Source organism: Bufo bufo, chromosome 5 (genome assembly GCF_905171765.1).
Source record: "Bufo bufo chromosome 5, aBufBuf1.1, whole genome shotgun sequence".
NCBI lineage: Eukaryota > Metazoa > Chordata > Amphibia > Anura > Bufonidae > Bufo > Bufo bufo.
Window position 1 is genome coordinate 402,258,531 of NC_053393.1, and position 16,174 is coordinate 402,274,704.

The following is a 16,174-nucleotide window of genomic DNA, read 5'->3' on the forward strand; positions in this document are numbered from 1 at the left end:
TCTTTCTAAAATGGGGTCATTTATACTATCCTGGCATTCTAGCACCTCAAGAAACATGACAGGTGCTCAGAAAGTCAGAGCTGCTTCAAAATGCGGAAACTCACATTTTTGTACCATAGTTTGTAAATGCTATAACTTTTGCACAAACCAATAAATATATACTTATTGGATTTTTTTTTTATCAAAGAAATGTAGCACAATAAATTCTGACACAAACTTGTATAGAAATGTAATTATATTTGAACAATTTAACCAGAGAAAATTAAAAATACAGTTTTTTTGAGAAAATTGCGGCCTATTTTGATTAATATCGGAAAAACGAAAAATCTTAGCAGCAATCAAATACCACCAAAAGAAAGCTCTAATAGTGAGAAGAAAAGGAGGTAAAATTCATTTGGGTGGTAAGTTGTATGACCGAGCAATAAACCGTGAAAGTAGTGTAGGTCAGAAGTGTAAAAAGTGGTCTGGTCATTAAGGGGGTTTAAGCTAGGGGAGCTGAGGTGGTTAAACAGACATTGCGGCGCGGCGGGGGTTAATAGGAACAGGATGCCCGCTGAAATCATTCAGTGGGCATCCTGTCACAACGCCGTATCGGCGATCGCCGCAAACCGCAGGTCAATTCAGACCTGCGGTTTGCGGCTTTTACCTGCGGTTGCTGCGGCTGTGCGGCGGTGCCATCGGGTCCCCATGCGGCTGTAGGGAGGACCCGATGGCATGGAAGGCAGTGCGATGTCTTCCGGTGAAGAGTCTGTGAGATCCAGCCCCCTGGATCTCACAGGCCGGAAGCTGTATGAGTAATACACACAGTATTACTCATACAGCCAATGCATTCCAATACAGAAGTATTGGAATGCATTGTAAAGGATTAGACCCCAAAAAGTTCAAGTCCCAAAGTTGGACAAAAAAATAAAGTGAAAAAAAAAGTTGAAAAAATAAAGTTTTCCCCCCAAAAAATTAAAACGTTTCAAGTAAAAATAAACAAAAACGTAATTTTCCCCAAATAAAGTAAAAAAAAAATTGGTAGAAAATAGGAAAAAAAAAAAAAAAAAAAAGTATACATATTAGGTATCGCCGTGTCCGTATCGACCGGCTCTATAAACATATCACATGACCTAACCCCTCAAATGAACATCGTAAAAAAGAAAAACTGTGCTAAATAAACTATTTTTTTGTCACCTTACATCACAAAAAGTACAACAGCAAGCGAACAAAAAGGCGTTTGCCCACCAAAATAGTACCAATCTAACAGTCACCTCATCCTGCAAAAAATGAGCCCCTACCTGAGACAATCGCCCAAAAAATAAAAAAACTATGGCTCAGAATATGGAGACACTAAAACATCATTTTTTTTTGTTTTAAAAAAGCTGTTATTGTGTAAAACTTGCATAAATAAAAAAAAGTATACATATTAGGTATCGCCACTTCCGGATCGACCGGCTCTATAAAAATATCACATGACCTAACCCCTCAGATGAACACCGTAAAAAATTTAAAATAAAAACAGTGCTAAATAAACCATTTTTTGTCACCTTACATCACAAAAAGTGTAATAGCAAGCGATCAAAAAGTCACACGCACCCCAAAATAGTGCCAATAAAACCGTCATCTCATCCCGCAAAAATCATACCCTACCCAAGGTATTCACCCAAAAACTGAAAAAATTATGGCTCTCAGACTATTGAAACACTTCAAAAATGAAATCATTGTGTAAAACTTACATAAATAATTTTAAAAAAAGTATACATATTAGGTATCGCCGCATCCGTGACAACCTGGTCTATAAAAATATCACATGATCTAACCTGTCAGATGAATGTTGTAAATAACAAAAAAAAAAAAAAAACTGTGCCCAAACAGCTATTTCTTGTTATCTTGCCTCACAAAAAGTGTAATATAGACTAGAGCAACCAAAAATCATATGTACCCTAAACTAGTACCAACATCCCGTAGTTTCTAAAATGGGGCAACTTTTTTGGAGTTACTTTCTACACTAGGGGTGCATCAGGGGGCTTCAAATGGGACATGGTGTCAAAAAAAAAAAAGACAGTCCAGCAAAATCTGCCTTCCAAAAACCGTATGGCATTCCTTTCCTTCTGCACCCTGCCATGTGCCCGTACAGCGGTTTACAACCACATATGGGGTGTTTCTGTAAACTACAGAATCAGGGCCATAAATATTGAGTTTGGTTTGGCTGTTAACCCTTGCTTTGTAACTGGAAAAAAAATATTAAAATGGAAAATCTGCCAAAAATTTGAAATTTTTAAATTGTATCTCTATTTTCCATTAATTCTTGTGGAACACCTAAAGGGTTAACGACGTTTGTAAAATCTGTTTTAAACACCTTGAGGGGTGTAGTTTCTTAGAAGGGGTCACTTGTATGGAGTTTCTACTCTAGGGGTGCATCAGGGGGGCTTCAAATGGGACATGGTGTAAAAAAAAAAACTGTCCAGCAAAACCTGCCTTTCAAAAACCATATGGCATTCCTTTCCTTCTGTGCCCTGCCATGTGCCCGTACAGCGGTTTACGACCACATATGGGGTGTTTCTGTAAACTACAGAATCAGGGCCATAAATATTAAGTTTGGTTTGGCTGTTAACCCTTGCTTTGTAACTGGAAAAAAATTATTAAAATGGAAAATCTGCCAAAAAAGGGAAATTTTGAAATTGTATCTCTATTTTCCATTAATTCTTGTGGAACACCTAAAGGGTAAACAACGTTTGTAAAATCAGTTTTGAATACCTTGAGGGGTGTAGTTTCTAGAATGGGGTCATTTTTGGGTGGTTTCTATTATGTAAGCCTCACAAAGTGACTTCAGACCTGAACTGGTCCCTAAAAATTGGGTTTTTGAAAATTTGGGAAAAATTTCAAGATTTGCTTCTAAACGTCTAAGCCTTGTAACATCCCCAAAAAATAAAATAGCATTCCCAAAATGATCCAAACATGAAGTAAACATATGGGTAATGTAAAGTAGTAACTATTTTTGGAGGTATTAGGGCTCTTTCACACTTGCGTTCTTGTCTTCCGGCATAGAGTTCCGTCGTCGGGGCTCTATGCCGGAAGAATCCTGATCAGGATTATCCTAATGCATTCTGAATGGAGAGTAATCCGTTCAGGATGCATCAGGATGTCTTCAGTTCCGGTACGGAACGTTTGTTGGCCGGAGAAAATACCGCAGCATGCTGCGCTTTTTGCTCCGGCCAAAAATCCGGAACACTTGCCGCAAGGCCGGATCCGGAATTAATGCCCATTGGAAGGCATTGATCCGGATCCGGCCTTAAGCTAAACGTCGTTTCGGCGCATTGCCGGAGCCGACATTTAGCTTTTTCAGAGTGGTTACCATGGCTGCCGGGACGCTAAAGTCCTGACAGCCATGGTAAGTGTAGTGGGGAGCAGTGTACTTACCGTCCGTGCGGCTCCCCGGGCGCTCCAGAGTGACGTCAGGGCGCCCCAAGCGCATGGATCACGTGATCCATGTGATCACGTCATCCATGCGCATGGGGCGCTCTGACGTCATTCTGGAGCGCCCCGGGAGCCGCACGGACTGTAAGTATACCGCTCCCCCGCTCCCCGCTCCTACTATGGCAACCAGGACTTTAATAGCGTCCTGGGTGCCATAGTAACACTGAAAGCATTTGAAGACGGAACCGTCTTCCAAATGCTTTCAGTGTTCAAATGCTTTCAGTACACTTGCGTTTTTCCGGATCCGGCAGGCACCTCCGGCAACGGAAGTGCATGCCGGATCCCAACAACGCAAGTGTGAAAGAGGCCTTACTATGTATTATAGAAGTAGAGAAATTGAAACTTGGAAATTTGCAATTTTTTACAAATTTTTGGTAAATTTGGTATTTTTTTTATAAATAAAAATGATTTATTTTTTTACTTCATTTTACCAGTGTCATGAAGTACAATATGTGACGAAAAAACAATCTCAGAATGGCCTGGATAAGTCAAAGCGTTTTAAAGTTATCAGCACTTAAAGGGACACTGGTCAGATTTGCAAAAAATGGCCAAGTCCTTAAGGTGAAATAGGGCTGAGTCCTTAAGGGGTTAAAGGCCCAAAACAGGCTGGTCACTAAAAAGTAAAAAAAAAAAAAGAAAGGTTTAACAAAAAATATGTTTTATGTTAAAAAAAACACTAACAAAAAAAACGACGCAAATGTATTTTGAAATGTATGCGTTAAAAAAAGATTAGATAATTGCATACGTTTCTATATGTTTTTTTACATGATGTGTAAATTATCAGCTTGTCGTACAGCAAAAACGAGATGTGAACAGCCCCTTAGAGGCACGCTTTACAGCAGGCATGGGGCATAGACACTATAGTCTGAAAGGGGACTCGCTCAGCCCATATATCAAATGGTTTATGTCACAATAGATGCACAAAAAAAAAACTGCAAATTATGGCGCACAGCTTATTTGTCAAATAATTTGCAACATTATACCAAGATAAAAATTGGTGTGGCTTAGTGGGGGGGGGGGGGTGAGGCCATCTGGGGACATTAGAAACAGGAATAAATTATAGTTCAAATTTATGCCAGCAAATAGCTGGCATACATTGGAATTTCTGGTGCAAGGACTGCTTGGCGCTGAGCCAAATTTATTAAGAGGCCTTTTAAAAGTGACCATCTAGTTAAACATTCACATTAACTGGGGAACAAAAAGAATATTTACCTGGTCCCCTCCTTATTAGGATTACGTATTATTAGGATCTGTTTTAAAGGGAACATGTCATCACCTTTATGCTGACCGTACTGAGGGCAGTATAAAGTACTGACAGAAATGCTGATCTCAGCGGAGTGTCACAAATCAGCTAAAAGTAAGTGGTTGCCCAGAACCAGCATCATTATCATTGCAGCCCAGGCCTGGAGAAGAGTGAAATGAGAAGAGTTCTGGTTATTCATTAATTCCTGCTCTCCTGCTGATGACTGACAGTCTGCTACCTAGTTGTCTCCCTTTCTCTCTAGGAGAAAACTGCCAACCATCAGCAGGTAAGTGAGAGAGCAGGAATTCATGACTAACCATGACTCTTCTCCAGGCCTGGGCTGTAATGATTATGATGCTGGTTCTCGGCAACCACTTACTTTTAGCTGATGAGTGACACACCGCTGAGATCAGCATTTCTGTCAGTACTTTATACTGCCTTCAGTACGGTCAGCATAAAGTTGATGACAGGTTCCTTTAAATACAGTGACATGGAAAATTGAAAAAAAAAGTTAATAAAAATGTGACTTAAATAATAGGACATTTTCTGATAACAAATTCCCTATAAATGCCGCAAATGAAAATTAGGGCTCTTTCACATGAACATGTCCCTTGCGGAGATCACACTCAGTGTGAGAGAGGGATTGTGCGTTCTGGACTTAGGAAGTGCACAGCATTATCATGATTGATGTGTGACCTTTCTGAGGCGGAATCATACTGATCTAAAGCTGTCAGTATGATTCCGTTACAGAAAAGTCACACAGAGGCACATAGCATTATCAATCATGATAATGCCGTCCGCTTCTGTAGTCCAGACTGCACGATCCTTCTGTCACACGGAGCATGATTCCCGCAAGGGACATGCCCGTGTGAATGAGCCCTTAGGCCTCTTTCACATGAGCGTGACGGATTAGGATGCTTTCAGGGTGCGTTCAGTGAAACTCGCACCATTTATCAAGCAAGTTCCGTCAGTTTTGTCTGCGATTGCGTTCAGTTGTTTCCATGCGGGTGCAATGCGTTTTGATGCGTTTTTCATGCGCGTGATAAAAAACCTGAAGGTTTACAAACAACATCTCCTAGCAACCATCAGTGAAAAACGCATTGCATCTGCACTTGCTTCCGGATACAATGCGTTTTTCACTGAAGCCCCATTCACTTCTATGGGGCCAGGGCTGTGTGAAAAACTCAGAATATAGAACATGCTGCGTTTTTCACGCAAAGCAGAACTGATGCGTGAAAGAAAACCCTCATGTACACAGACCCATTAAAATGAATGGGTCAGGATTCAGTGCGGATGCTATGCGTTCACGTCACGCATTGCACCTGCGCGGAAAACTCGCTCGTGTGAAAGGGGCCTTAGAGCGGGACACCAGTTGGAATTGTATATTTACCACTAAAGGAATTTTTCATCATAAAAATCAAAAATTGTACTAAAATCTTCATGCACCTATTAGGAATGGCAAGACCTTTAGGCCTCATGCACACGACCGTTGTGTGCATCCGTGTCCGTTGTTCCGTTTTCTGTGATTTTCTGCGGACCCATTGACTTTCAATGGGTCAGTTGAAAACTCGGAAAATGCACCGTTGTTCATCCGCGGCCGTGATCCGTGTTTCCTGTCCGTCAAAAAAAATAAGACCTGTCCTATTTTTTTGACGGACAGCGGTTCACGGACTCATTCAAGTGAATGAGTCCGTGAAAAAACACGAATGCACACAAGATTGACATCCGCGTCCATGGCCATAGGCTACTTTCACACAGACGGATCCGCCTGCATAAAAGCTTTTTCAGAGAGGAGTTTTCACTTTGTGAAAACTCAGATCCGACAGTATATTCTAACACAGAGGCGTTACCATAGTGATGGGGACGCTTCAAGTTAGAATATACTACGAACTGTGTACATGACTGCCCCCTGCTGCCTGGCAGCACCCGATCTCTTACAGGGAACTGTGAGCCGCACAATTAACCCCTCAGGTGCGGCACCTGAGGGGTTAATTGTGCGTATCATAGCCCCCTGTAAGAGATCAGGTGCTGCCAGGCAGCAGGGGGCAGTCATGTACACAGTTCGTAGTATATTCTAACTTGAAGCGTCCCCATCACTATGGGAACGCCTCTGTGTTAGAATATACTGTCGGATCTGATATACCCTCCCTCCCCAGTTTTAAATTAATTAGTGGCCAGTGTGCCCCCCTCCCTCCCCTGTATTACATTTATTGGTGGCCAGTGCGGCCCCCCCTCCCTCCCCAGTTTTACTGTACATTCATTGGTGGCCAGTGGGCCCCCCCTCCCTCCCCTGTATTACTGTACATTCATTGGTGGCCAGTGGGCCCCCCCTCCCTCCCCTGTATTACTGTACATTCATTGGTGGCCAGTGGGCCCCCCCTCCCTCCCCTGTATTACTGTACATTCATTGGTGGCCAGTGCGGCCCCCCTCCCTCCTCCTCCTAATTAAACCCCCCCTTCCTATCATTGGTGGCAGCGGAGAGTTCCGATCGGAGTCCCAGTTTAATCGCTAACGCTCTGATCGGTAACCATGGCAACCAGGATGCTACTGCAGTCCTGGTTGCCATGGTTACTTAGCAATTTTAAGAAGCATTATACTTACCTGCGATGTCTGTGACCGGCCGGGCGCTCCTCCTACTGGTAAGTGACAGGTCTGTGCTATAAGCAATGCGCCGCACAAACCTTTCACTTACCAGTAGGAGGAGTGCCCGGCCGGTCACAGACAGCGAAGGTAAGTATAATGCTTCTAAAATTGCTAAGTAACCCTGGCAACCAGGACTGCAGTAGCGTTACCGATCGGAGTCCCAGCGATTAAACTGGGACTCCAATCGGAACTCTCCACTGCCACCAATGATAGGGGGGGGATTTTAATTAGGAGGGGGAGGGAGGGGGGGCCGCACTGGCCACCAATAAATGTACAGTAATACAGGGGAGGGAGGGGGGGCCCACTGGCCATCAATGAATGTACAGTAATACAGGGGAGGGAGGGGGGGGCCCACTGGCCACCAATGAATGTACAGTAATACAGGGGAGGGAGGGGGGGGCCCACTGGCCACCACTGAATGTACAGTAATACAGGGGAGGGCCCACTGGCCACCAATGAATGTACAGTAATACAGGGGAGGGAGGGGGTGCCGCACTGGCCACCAATGAATTTAAAACTGGGGAGGGAGGAGGGTGTGCCCCCTCCTGCCTGGCAGCACCTGATCTCTTACAGGGGGCTATGATACGCACAATTAACCCCTCAGGTGCGGCACCTGAGGTTAATTGTGCGGATCACAGCCCCCTGTAAGAGATCGGGTGCTGCCAGGCAGCAGGGGGCAGTCATGTACACAGTTCGTAGTATATTCTAACTTGAAGCGTCCCCATCACTATGGGAACACCTCTGTGTTAGAATATACTGTCGGATATGAGTTTTCACGATCTAACTCAAATCCGATGGTATATTCTAACATAGAGGCGTTCCCATGGTGATGGGGACGCTTCAAGTTAAAATATACCATCGGATTGGAGAAAACTGCGATCCGATGGTATAATAGGGACTCCTGACTTTACATTGAAAGTCAATGGGGGACGGATCCGTTTGCAATTGCACCATATTGTGTCAACGCCAAACGGATCCGTCCCCATTGACTTGCATTGTAAATCAGGATGGATCCGTTTGGCTCTGCACGGCCAGGCGGACACCAAAACGACTTTTTCCTTCATGTCCGTGGATCCTCCAAAAATCAAGGAAGGATGAGGCCTTAATCTGATAGTATGGATTCGAAAAAGCGTGTGACCTAAACATTTTTTAAAGGGGTTATCCAGGAATTGATAATGATCCTTATCACATCGGTGGGGGTCCATGTCTCAGCACCCCAGACGACCAGCTGTTTCAGGGAGCCGCTGCGGTCACCGGAGCTCTGGTGAGCGAGGTGGGCTCCCGGCAGCAAACCAAGCACAGCGCCGTATATTGTATAGTGGCTATGCTTGGTATTGCAGCTCAGCCCCATTAACTTGAATAGAGCCCCGACCTCTTCTAACAGCTGATCAGCGCGGGTCCTGGGTGTCAGACCCCTGCACATCCGATGTTGATGACCTATCCAGAGGATAGGTCATCAATATAAATTCCTGGATTAATCCCTTTAAGGGTCCTTTTTAGCCAGGGCAATTTCAGCCGAGAACAAGCACCAATTAACTGACAATATACAAGATGATCAGTGCTCGTTTTATCATGGTTCCATGCATACTGAATGGGTAATGAGCAATGTTTACTGTGATCGTTTGTCCCCTATTCATTTTGCATATTGTCAGTAGCATCAGGGTAAAGTGCAGGCTACAAAGAACGATTTTCGGGGGCCACATGAAGGATTGCGTTCAATTGATCCACAAGTAGAATGATCGACAGAATGCTGGAGCAATGATCAGGAATGGGCGTCAATGTACAGCGGCCCTCAGCCTCATTTATCATGTGGCTACATAGGTTTACCAGGTACTAGTACAGGTGGGGCAGTCCTAACTAGTCTATGGAAACATTACGTTGTGGGGTTCTCGGGGATCTAAAATTTATCAACTATCCTGTAGATAAATGACAAAGGGGTGTTCCCCACAAACAACATTTACTGTAATTGAAATGTTCATTTGCACTGGTTGCAAGTAAGATTTCAGGAAGCCAATAAAAGGGCATCTGTCAGCAGATTTGTACCTATGACACTGGATGACCGGTTACATGTGCACTTGGCAGCTGAAGACATCTGTGTTGGTCCCATGATCATATGTGCCCACATTGCTGAGAAAATTTATGGTTTATTATATGCAAATGAGCCTCTAGGAGCAACGGGGGCGTTACCATTACACCTACAGGTTCTGCTGTCCCTGCAACTGCCGCGCCCTCTGTGCTTTGATTGGCTGGACCAGCCAGTGTAAATGTGATCACGCTTCTCCCTGTCAATCAAAACGTAGATAAATAAAAGATAATTTTTCACACTAATGTGGACACATATGAACCTGGGACCAACACAGATGTCTTCAGCTGCCAAGCGCACATACAACAGGTCAGCCAGTGTCATAGGTACAAATCTGCTGACAGATGCCCTTTAACCCTATAGAGCACAAAGAGGTAGCCCACAGCACTGTCTAGAGCAGGGGTGCACAACCTGCGGCTCGGGGGTCACATGCGACCCTTGATACCATCCTGTGCGGCCCCCATACATCTGGCAACAGACATGTATGTCTATGTTTTGTGGCTGCACACAGGTATTTTTCATGTATTCTCCCATTAGATGGGAATCCTGGAACTGTAAGTAGACATTTATTATATATACTGTATGCTCAATATGCCATAAATACAGTATTTCAGTTGTTAATGCCCCCTTTAAAAAAAATTTTTAGCCCTTGACATGGATTCAGTCTGACATGGTGGCCCCCACCTCAAAAACGTTGTGCACCCCTGGTCTAGAGAAACCGTATGCTCCCTCGATATATTTCCTTGATACACAGTGGTGAAAGGTTTGCTAAAGATGTCTGCCTGGTATCTGCCAAGTTGCCGCTCCGATATATAGCGAAAAAATAAATAAACAAGAATTAGGCCCCATTCACATCTGCATCTTTTGTCGATCGGATGCGAACCCATTCAGTCCACATCCGTATATCCGTTCGGTAGCCACGCAAAAACGATAGAACATGTCCTATTCTTGTCCATTTTACGGACAAGGATAGGCAATGTCACAATGGTTCCCCAAAATACATCTGGTCGTGTGAATGCACCCTAAGGGCTTGTTCACACGACTGTGCCGTGTTTGGCGGTCTGCAAATTGCAGATCCGCAAAACACGGATGCCGCCCATGTGCCTTCCGCAATTTGCGGAACGGACGGCTCTTCATAGAAATGCCTATTCTTGTCTGCAAGACGGACAAGAATAGGACACGACTTATTTTTTGCGGGGGGCCACGGAACGGAGCAAAGGATGCGGACAGCACACGGAGTGCTGTCCGCATCTTTCGCGGCCCCATTGAAGTGAATGGGTCCGCACCTGAGCCGCATTTTTTGCGGAACCAAACCACGGTGGTGTGAATGAGCCCTAAAGATGATAGGAAATGTATTGAGATGTATGCTATAAAGCAGGGATGTCAAACTTGTGACCCTCCAGCTGTTGCAAAACTACAACTCCAACTCCCAACATCCTACAGCTATCAGGGCATGCAGGGAGTTGCAGTTTTGCAACAGCAGGGGGGCCATAAGTTTGACATCTGTGCTAAAAAAAAAGAAAAAATCTCCACCAAATACTAATTCATATCTGTACAGGCAGTAAGTATTCCAGGATGGTAAAATCACATGTTCCAGCTTGGAATTTTAGCTTTGAGCCCGTAATTGGAAAAAAAACAGTCAAAACTCACATGATGTCACATGAGAAGATGACCAGCATCACACGGCCTGCGCACAGCTTATAGGAGTAGTTCTAGAGCCCCAGGAAGGACAGCAGTATACCTGGATGGCTAATACTCCGATGCCTTATGAAGCCCGGATCAAGCTACTTGTCATGCGTGAGTCAGGCATCTGAAAATCAAATATCTATGTCAACTGCATCTTAGCTGTTGATTCGCCCCCTGGAAGTTTAAAAAAAAATTTAAAAAAATCTATGAAACACCAAACTATAAAACACCTTAAAGATATCATCATTCCAAAAACAAATCACTCATAATCAGTATAATCAGTAATTATAATCACTTGCAATTACTGAATCCGGAAGAACACTCATTTTCAAAACCGCATTGAAAATTCAAAAACATCAGGTGAAAAACGTGTCAGACATCACTCGCTTCCCTCACCCGGGAAGGTAAAGAATGCCAAAAAATGAGGCAATCAGCAAAGCGGAGGGGAGACAACTGCATCACATGTGAAGCCTCGAAAACGGTGATGTCTACGGCACATGGAGACAAGAACCGAGGCTGAATCCCACCTCAGATAATCATCAACGGAACGATCAACCACACTGCTCACAAACGGGACAGAACAGCTACAAGTCACCATAAATGGAAGAATAGAAGAACAGGTGACTTTTGGAAGATGGACCTTTGACCTATGCGTGTGGATTTATACATATATAGAGAATGCCTGGCATAGAGTCGGGGTTATCTGGGAGGAAAACATTGATAACCTATCCTTAGAGCAGCCTATCAATGTCTGATGGGAAGGGGTCCAAGGGCAGGAGCCCCACCGTTCAACACAGCCAAGTCCTCTATTGTTTACACAGTGACTTCTCTACATGGGCCTGGCACTGGAGCTGATCGGGGGGCAGACCTCCAAATTCAGACATCAAAGACCTATCCTAATGATAGACCATTAAAGGGGTTGTACGCTTTGGTAACATTCTTTTTTTCCTCCAAAGATAAGCTGATCACAGGATGTCCCGCTGTGGTGGACCTCCACCAGTCAGCTAAAATCTGTGGAGGAATCTGATTGCAGGTGTTCAATTTCCCTGTAGCGCCCCCACAGGAGAATTGAAGCATTACACAGTTCCATTGACATCACTTGGTAGTCCATGTACTGCATGCTGGGTCCTCCATATTGAGAGAAGCTTTTTGTGGCCACTCACAGCTCTGTCCGGCAGATGAAAGGTTGTACACCCTGGTAAATGTCTATCCTCCAAAAACATGCTGATGGTAGGATGTCCCACGATGAAGGACCTCCCCCAGTCAGCTAAAATCTGTGGAGGAATCTGGCTGCATGTGTTTAATTTCCCTGCAGTGCCCCCACAGGGGAAGTGAAGCATTACACAGTTCCATTGACATGTACTGCATGATAGGTCCTCCAGAGTGAGAGACACTCTTTGTAGTCACTTTCCGCTCTGTCTAATAGATGCAGGTCCTGGATGGGACCCACCGTATGACATCAGTCAGAGGTATCCATTCATATATGTCACGTATATACGTTAAATGGAGTCCATAAAGGTGATGGAACCAAGCCTAACTTATGTTCCACTGTATGAACTGATGCAATAACATGTCTCCTAAAAATATTTGCTGTTGGAGACAGGCTGTCCATCTACATGGAGGAATCAATGTTAGGCCTCGTTCCCATCTCACACACAGCAGCCTGCCGGATCCTCTTCTTCACCTCCGGATCCCTACTGACTGCAATGAGGTCCGGCGGTGATCTGGCTGATTTCCGGTTTTGGCTGGACAAAGACCACTGTATGCAACAGTTTTTGTCTGGCCGACAGCCGGCATTTGTGGGATGGGATGTCCATAATGGAGAAGTGAAAATCTCCTAAATCATGACAGGAGATATCATCATAGGAACATTGCGGCAATCAGTGGCATAACTAGAACTGACTGGGCCCCACAGAAAAATTTTGAATGGCAAAAAAAAAAATACTCACCTTTCTTCTCTACCTGCGGGTGCCTCCACTCTTCGTGCAGCACAGCATCAGGTCATAGTGTGTTCCTATGTATACTACATCCCGTCCTGAAGCTGTGCGCTGCCAGGACTTAGCACAGCGCAGGCGCCTGGAGAAAAATACCAGGGAGAAGAGAGTAATACTAGTGATAGGACTAGGAGCACTTTACTCACGACTTCATGGGCCCTGAAAATAAATCCATTTGTACTCCTCCTCGGCCCCTTCCTGAGTTTGGGCCCTGTAGCAGCCGCTTCCCCTGCTTTCATGGTAACTACGCCCCTGGCGGCAATATTACAGAATCTAGCTACTTAAATGACAAACAAAAATGTGATAGGTAAGTGATCTGACTACACTGGGTTTGTTTGTAGTCTGTTACCATAGAGACACATAGCTCTAAACAGGAGCTGTAGAAAAAAAAAATAATAGGAAATTTCTCATCAGGATTATTTGTAAAGTTGTTTCACGTATTACTTTGCTCCATCATTAAAGGGGTTGTCCCATCTCAGACATTGGGAGCATATCGCTAGGATATACCCCCATTGTCCGATAGGTGCGGGTCCCACTGCTGGGACCTGCACCTATAAAGAGAACGGAGCGGGGAAAGCTGTGGCTGGAGGCCTCCAGATTTCCCGGGGTCCGGCCACCACCAAGCGCTGCTCCCATAGAAGTGAATGGGAGCATACCGCGCATGCACGGCCCAGGCTCCTATTCATTTCTATGTGCCCGACGGAAATAGCCGAGCCAGCACTCGACTATTTTCGGCGGCCCCATAGAAATGAATAGAGGGTGGCTGCGCATGCGCAGTGCGCCCTCCTTCACTTGCGGGGCCCCGCTCTCGATATAGGTGCGGGTCTCACCGGTGGGACCCGCACCTATCAGTCAATGGGGCATATCCTAGCGATATGCCCCAATTGTTTGAGATGGGACAACCCCTTTAATTCATGCAATTCCTACCCACCATAGGAGGAGGAACATGGGGGTCAACTGCTCTTTCAGTCAGTGGGGGGACCTCAGTAGTTAAACCCCAATGTGCTGTGGATGGATTAGATGTGGGAATATTGAGAAGCCACTTTAAGCTGTCTATGTATGGATGGAGCCAACGTTATTTTGTCACTTTAAGGCTATATCTACGTGCAGCCGCCAGATCTGGCAGAGAATACTGGGAATTGGTCGGACACAAACCGCAGCATGCATCGGTTTCTGTCTGGCCGATTCTCTGCATATTAGCCAGATGGTGGCCGGATCTCCGCTGGACCCTACTACAGTTAATGGGGCCGGCGGGCATTCTGGTTGCATCCGCCAGTGCAGGAACCAGATAATTCGGGCAGGCTGTTCCGGCAGAAAACAAGCTGGCAGCCTGTGAGCGTCCTTCCCTCATCGCGCCTGCGCAGAATACCGAACCGCGCGAGATTTCCCCAGGGCACAGGGCAAGCAGAGGGATGCGAACGATGCCTGGCCCTGTCAATCCACACTTGGAAGGCGTGACTTGAGGTGGGAGATGGGAGCCTCTAGGTGCACGAGCAACGCCCCCCTGCTCCTAGAGGCTCATTTACATATTATAAAAGTAAGAATTATTTTAAAAATGTTTTATCCTGATGACCTATGTGGGGAGCAATGTGACCTCTTCCTAGGCCAGTGTCGTCACGTTCATCGGTCACATGGCCTAGGCGCAGCGCAGTCCCACTGAAGTGAATGGAGCTGAGCTGCGATACCAAGCTAATGTACGACGCTGGCCTTAGTAAGCTGGGGATACGTCATCCATATAAGACAGAAAACCCCAGAAGAAGAACTCTGACAACTCCCAGATCAGTTCAGGCGATGATTGTGTAAAAAGAATGCACAAAAGATTTTTTGCGGCGCCATCACCTGACCTATCATGGTAGAACTTGGTTTCTAGGAAAGACTACCTCCATAACATGGCCAGTGATGGAGCATATCACATACAAACTCTGCGCCACCATCTAGATATAGAGGCTGATGGGGTCATCGCGGCCACCATCATAGGGATCCATACAGCAAGGCTCTGTAACATGGCAACGTGCATGAGGCCACAGTACTGGGTCCCTGCTATCGCCATTCACAACAGTCAGCAGAAAGGAACTTGTGGTGACAACAGTGCTGAAGAGGAAGTGATCAGGGGAGCACCGCCATAGATGTGTCAGTACAATACAACTGTCCTTTATAGTACATAGAATAAATCTAATGTGTCCTTTATAATTAATATATATATATATCACATCTAATATGTTGTGTATAACACCATCATAGAGAACTGGAATCCCATCACTTATCATGACTCAGTATATACGTAATTATCATAGAGATACACTAATAACCCCCCAGACCCCCCCACTCCTCCATCACAGACATAGTAGCATGGCTGACCAGTTAGACCAGTGCTGGTCCATGCCCCCCCCAGCAGCACATACAGCTGGTGTCATATGACTGGGGAGGAAGCGAGCCTGTCACCTCATATAAACCCACCGCACCCCAGGATGCAGGACACGGTCACGGGCAGGCAGGGTGGGCACACAGTCCTGTGGTCACCTGCCTGACACTTTGCCAGGACCCCACAGCTGCACCGCAGGGTGCACACAGTGCCGCCCCAGTCAGCGTCCAGCCATGCCCATGGACCGGCACTGTTCACACTAACACCATTGTAGAAACCGGCAGACGAGTGTCATTAAAGAAGGAGGAAAAGCACAGTACCTAACTGGAAGCAGCCATGACAGGGAGACACTAGGAACCACTACAAACTACAATCCCCAGCAGTCCTTGCGGCGGAGCGGCTACAGTGGCCGCAGTGGGTCAAGCGTTTTTCCACACGGCGTGCTCCGTAGCAGAATACAGGAAGTGGTACAGTGTGTAATATACAGGAGCTGGGAGGAGGGGAGGTCACAGCCTGGAGATGTGTTCTCTGATGTGAGCACCTAGATATCTGTGCACAAATCCAATATCTATAATCTACGTATATATTTCTATTCACTGTATCTATCTCTATATATATTTGTATCAATTATATCTATCGATATATCCACTGTATGTATGTATCTCTATATCTAGCTCCTATCTATCTATATATCCACTGTATG

The 16,174-nt window shown here is 45.4% G+C and overlaps 1 protein-coding gene across 1 annotated transcript in view; it reads right to left on the reverse strand.

Annotated features, from left to right (window-relative positions):
* The window catches only part of TBC1D5 (TBC1 domain family member 5), a 651,704-nt gene extending 635,782 nt beyond the window's left edge, over positions 1 to 15,922 (reverse strand). The window contains exon 1 of the mRNA XM_040432915.1: positions 15,792 to 15,922. The gene's annotated coding sequence lies outside the window, so the exon portion shown is untranslated. The remainder of the gene's footprint in view (positions 1 to 15,791) is intronic.
* Positions 15,923 to 16,174: the final 252 nt, after the last annotated feature.